This window comes from Orcinus orca, chromosome 2 (assembly GCF_937001465.1).
Source record: "Orcinus orca chromosome 2, mOrcOrc1.1, whole genome shotgun sequence".
In the NCBI taxonomy this organism is placed as follows: domain Eukaryota; kingdom Metazoa; phylum Chordata; class Mammalia; order Artiodactyla; family Delphinidae; genus Orcinus; species Orcinus orca.
Genome location: NC_064560.1, coordinates 173,850,621 through 173,856,120, shown reverse-complemented (window position 1 = coordinate 173,856,120; position 5,500 = coordinate 173,850,621). Strand labels below are relative to the sequence as shown.

Here is a 5,500-nt window from a genome sequence, read left to right as displayed (position 1 = left end):
AGCTAGTAAATACCACAAACATCACGAAGTCCAGAAAAATAATCCAGACCAGCGTCTGGATCTGCCCCTGCCAGTGCTGTGTGTAGATCTGCCATTTCTCCTCTGATGGGATGTGGGCAGAGGGACAAAAAAGACAAGTGCAGCTTACCCATTTAGGGTTCCCAGGAACGGAGAAAGGTGGCAATAATTACATATGAATTTTATGCCATCTTTTGGCACCCTGTGCAGGCCCCTGGAGGGAGGACACAAACACTCCTGAAGCCAGTGGCTCAGACAGTTTCCTGAATTGAGGGCTGAGAGTTACAGGCCAGCTTCCCACATCACTGGCCTTTGCCATGTTCAGATGCAGGGAGCAGAGATTTCCTCCGAGTTAGAAGCCTACTGTGACTGATTCCTTAGGAACTTGGGAGGACCTGCCTAGGCCAGAGGGTGGCTCTGCAGGAAGACTGGGTCACACAGCTTAGGGGACAACTCCTAATGTTTACTGGGCACTTCCCTGTGTCTTAAATCGTGTCCCTCAAAAGCAGACCCTGCAACAAGGATTTGTGTGAAAGTGAAATTCTTAGGAGTCTTCCCAGGAGTGGGGGAGGGAGACTGAGAAGAGAGAGAGGCCAAGCGAGGATGTGATGTCAAGCAAGAGGTCACGGGGGTGGGGGGGGGGGAGTGGTTCAGTGTGCAGGGAGCTTGGGAGGTGGAGGTGTTTATACCCCTCACTCAGAGCCGTTGTTGGGTAAGGGCTGCCTGGGGCCCGAGGGAAGCAACTTCCCACGCACTTCCCTGACCTCCATGCAGGCAGCCAAAGCAGGTTCCAGCAGCTGCGGACAGGTGCTGGCAGCGGGGGATGGGGGTGGGGCGGGTCCTGAAGTGATACGGGGACCTGAGGACACGTGGGCAGAGCACCGACAGCATATGCTATGCCCATGCCCTGTCTGCTGCTACTAACCACTTTAGCTGCCTGGTCCTTACCTGTGGTTTGTTACCACTACCAGTTACCATACATTGATCTCAGTGACTCCTCAGCACAGCCCCATTATCGCCCCCACTTCATGGGTGAAGCAACTGAAGTCAGAGACAGCAGCTGTGACCTGCTCCAGGCCCTTCCTGGCTACCAGCCCAGGTCTTACCACCCCGTTTGCTTCCTTCAGGAGCTAAGGCACCCTGTCTGGTTTGTGCACCACTCCCACACACTGCCTAGTGTAGCATCGGCACAAAATAGGTGCTCAATGCATAAAGGATTCCAGAACAAAGGGCTCAGCCGGGGACCATGTCTCATGATGCAGCACTGTGGTGATGCCCCCTTGGTGCCAGCCCTGTGCCAGGGACTACAGGGTGCCCCTGGGGCCTGGAGCAAATGCCTCAGGGCAACGGCAGCCCTGAGCACAGGCTTGGAGAGTGCCAGGCTGACGAGCCCCAGCTGTATTCTGATAGCACCCTCATTCGCATCTGCAGCAGCATTTGTGAAATTGCCCTCTAAACGATTCCAGTCTCCTGGGAACGACAGCAGCCTATTTGGGGATGGTTTTCAGTGTGTCCCTCGAGTTTCCCCAGAAAGTTGTGTCACATTCTCAGCCTGTACATGAGTTTAACGTTAGCGTGTGGGACCATTAGTGGTCTCTGGAACGTGCCACAAGTGGTCCCAAGATCCTGCCTGAGAGCTCAGAGGGCTGTGGACAGCCTCATAAGGGAAAATAAGGCAACTGGAGGTGGAGCCCATATCAACTGGATAAAGTATTTAGACTGTACACAAGCCAACGAAAAAGCACATTTGCCTTTGGAGGCTGTCTGAGGCCCTGCAGGGGTTGAAAGGGAAGAGCAGTGAGGAATATAAAATACCCCATTCTGTCCTGCTTGCAGTGACCATGGTGCCCGGCTGTGCTGCCTCTTCCTGCTGCTGGAGTGGGTAGGGTCTGGGCCAGGAGGGAGAGAGAACTGTTACACTGAAGGGAACCTCAAGCTGGGGAGGGGCTGCAGCCGAGCTGCTCTTGCAGGCTCGGGAGCTCCAGGCTGGTTGCCACCTGCCCTCCCCAACTCAGACTAAATATCCAGCCCTGTGGGTAAGTGAGAAATTCTTGGCCTCGGCCTGCCCGGGCCTCCCTGGCTTAAAATCGCTTTCCTTCATGGAACAGGGGCTGCCGTCTGCCCTTGGCCTGTTCTTCCTATTCCTCACTCTGCGGGCTCAAGCTGATTGGCAGACTTATCCAAGCATGGAGGGTAGGGGCACTGCTCTTGGGAAGCAGCCAGGAAGAGTGAGGGAGTGAGATCCAGAGACCAAGCACAGACACGGGGTCAGAGACTGAGACAAGAGACAGGGTAAGACAGGCAGTGACATGAAGACAAAGAGATGGAGTGAGAGAAACAGAGAGAGACTGCAAGACAGAAAGAGAGACAGAAGCAGAGAGGGGCAGAGGAGAGGTGGGGAAATAGACATATCGCATAGGACTGCCAGAGAAAGAGAAATGCAAATGAAGAAGAAAAGAGGGGGCAACAGCTGAGCAGACTAACTGGGCCCTGAGCTGGGGCTCCCACATCTGAGCGCAGCCTTGCCCATCAGCCTTCCGCAGGGACAGGAATGAGTTCTCCAAGGTGGGCCTTAGTGGATGGAGCGGGGACTTCCCACATCCCCACATCTGCTTCCCATCTGCATCCCACTCATGGTGGATTTGCATCCCCAGGCTTTTTCTCCAGAGCCACGATCCATTCAAAACAAACCTCGGCTTTTCATTTGTAGCTGCAAATCCATGCAGGAGTCTGTGGCTCTCTTGAGTTGTAGGGGGCCCCGCAGGCTCTGGCAGTGCCAGTGCACAACCAGGGAAGGGGAGGAAAGGCTGGAGGAGTGGAAGAGAGAGAGATACTGGCCCCCTGGCTCTGACCTGGAGAGGACTTGGAGTCCATGCTGAAAGGCTTTTGGGAGGCGCCCAAGACCACCAGACCTCCCAGGCCCCTCCCCAGAGGCTGTACCTGCTGTGCTGGTGACATGGCCAGCTGTCCTTTCCACATCTAGGGGAGAGATACACCAGAGCAGAGCCCTCAGACATCAAGACTGGCCACGTCAAAGCAAGACGCACAAAGTTCTTGATGAATGACACTTATATTAAAAAAAAAAAGTGTTAGGGCTTCCCTGGTGGCGCAGTGGTTGAGAGTCCGCCTGCCGATGCAGGTGACACGGGTTCGTGCCCCGGTCCGGGAAGATCCCACATGCCGCGGAGCGGTTGGGCCCGTAAGCCATGGCCGCTGAGTCTGCGCATCCGGCACCTGTGCTCCGCAACGGGAGAGGCCACAACAGTGAGAGGCCTGCGTACCGCAAAAAAAAACAAAACACACAAAAAAAAAAGGTTTTAAAAGCTAATAAATGGGCTCTGTAAAGGAGCCCGGGCCCAAGCCCCAGCATCTGTCTCCTTCATGTCATTCTGCCATGGTAGCTACCTATCCTCTCCTGTCTCCTTTCTCTGCTCCTCCCTTCTCTGGGCCCACCCCCTCTAGGGCTTTTTGATCCTTCTATCATGTCACTCCAGTCCTACTACTGCCTCTCCTCATTAGTCCATTCATTTAGTCATTCACTCACTCATGTCAACCATTCATTCAATAATTCACATATTCAACCACTGATTTCTTCATTCAGTGTTCCCTGAGCACTGCCCTAGGCTTATAGTCCCGTTGCTGTGGCTTGAATGTTTGTGTCCCTCAAGAATTCATATGTTGGAGCCCTAATGCCCAGTGTGATGGTACTTGGAGGTCGGTTTGAGAGGTAGTTAGGTTTAGAAAAGGTCACAAAAGTAGAGGTCCCATGATGGAATTAGTATCCTTATAAGAAGAAGAAGAGACCAGAGCTGACTCACCCTCTCTCTCTGCCGTGTGAGGACACAGCAAGAAGATGGCCATCTGCAAACCAGGAAGAGGGCTCTCACCAGACCCTGAACCTGCTGGCTCTTTGATCTTGGACTTCCCAACCTCCAGACTGTGAGAAATCAATTTCCATCGTTTGAGCCAGCCAGTCCGTGGTATTTTGTTATGGCAGCCCGAGCTGACCAAGACACCAGTCAGTCAAAGAGGCAAATCATATACTGAGTGAAAGTTAAGAGGAGAGGGGTTAGAGGACAGCACAAGAAATGTCATAAGTCAAGGTATGATGATGAAGTAGTTTAGACAGCAAGTTCTCTAGAATTTGGAGAAGGGAGATGAAAATTTTGTCCAAGGAAGTGGAAATTTCGGTTCCCCTTATCTCCCTTAGGATATGGCTTCTACCAGGACATGGAGGGGGAGAGCTCCAACATCCTCAAGTCAGCCCTGAAGCTGCCCAGGCCTAGAGTTACAGGAAGACCCCAGGGACAGATTAGGTAATGAAGTGGGGCCTCCTAAGGTGTGAGTCTCAGTGTGACTCCTGCGGTTGCCCGCGGCACTCTCCCGCTGACCATCGGGGACTGCGCAGCGCTCCCTCAGTCCTGCCGGAGAGGCGGGGCAGGGCCACAAGAAGCAAGACTAAAGGCTGGGAATTCAGCCAGACTTGCCTCTAAGGAGCGGCTTGGGCAGAAGAGTTTGGGGGGTGGGAGGGTCTAGGTGAGCAGTGGGGAGAGACTCCAGCTCTGGAGGATGGGGGAGGGGAGGCTGATTACTGTCCTGGGGCAGGGCTTTCCTGGGGAGGAAGCAGGGGTGGGTGGGCCAGGGGTGGGAAGCGGGATGGAGTGGAGATGTGTGTGTGTGGGGGGGGGGTAGGGGGTGGTGGTTTACACTTGGGGACAAGGCAGGAGATGAAGAAGTGCTCGGATTGGGAGAAGGAGCTCAGAACAGCGCCCAGCTTCCTGCTTAGGCATCAGCTTTCTTGGGGATTGAAGTAAGCTCAGGACTTCCTCAGGAATGAGTAGTAAAAGAGAACGTATTGGGCTTCCCTGGTGGCGCAGTGGTTGAGAGTCCGCCTGCCGATGCAGGGGACACGGGTTCGTGCCCCGGTCCGGGAAGATCCCACATGCCGCGGAGCGGCTGGGCCTGTGAGCCATGGCCGCTGAGCCTGCGCGTCCGGAGCCTGTTGCTCCGCAACGGGAGAGGCCACAACAGTGAGAGGCCCACGTACCGCAAAAAAAAAAAGGGAATGTATTTGCTGTGTACCTGAAAAGTGCAGATTAGGACAGACTTCAAGCCCATTCTCGACATCATCAGGACTTGGTTTCCCTCCACTCTTGGCTCCACCCTATGGCAGTGGCTTATTCTCAGGCCAAGTCCCCTGCCCGCCGGCTCTTTGCTCACAGGTTCTAACCGTTAGCAGCCCCAGTGCAAAAATCTCTCTGGTGCTGACTGGGTGTGTCCTTGCCTCAACCAATCCCTGTGGCTAAGGCAATACAATGCTTTGATTGGTTAAGACCTCCATCCCATGATACCTTGGGGGAAATTACTTGCACCAGAAAAGTGTGAATGGTTTTGAAACACAATTGTCCCCATCCCCTCACTACTGTCTTAAAAAAGTATTGCAGTCTCTTGTAGTGTTGGATTATTTTTATTCCAGGAGAAT

General features: G+C 53.9%; 1 long non-coding RNA gene across 1 annotated transcript; it reads left to right on the top strand.

Moving 5' to 3' along the window:
* The first annotated feature begins 651 nt into the window (after positions 1-651).
* Positions 652-5,044, top strand: LOC125963660 (uncharacterized). The gene is made up of 2 exons (XR_007475923.1): positions 652-3,157; positions 4,923-5,044. It is a non-coding gene; the product is annotated as an uncharacterized LOC125963660 (long non-coding RNA).
* Positions 5,045-5,500: the final 456 nt, after the last annotated feature.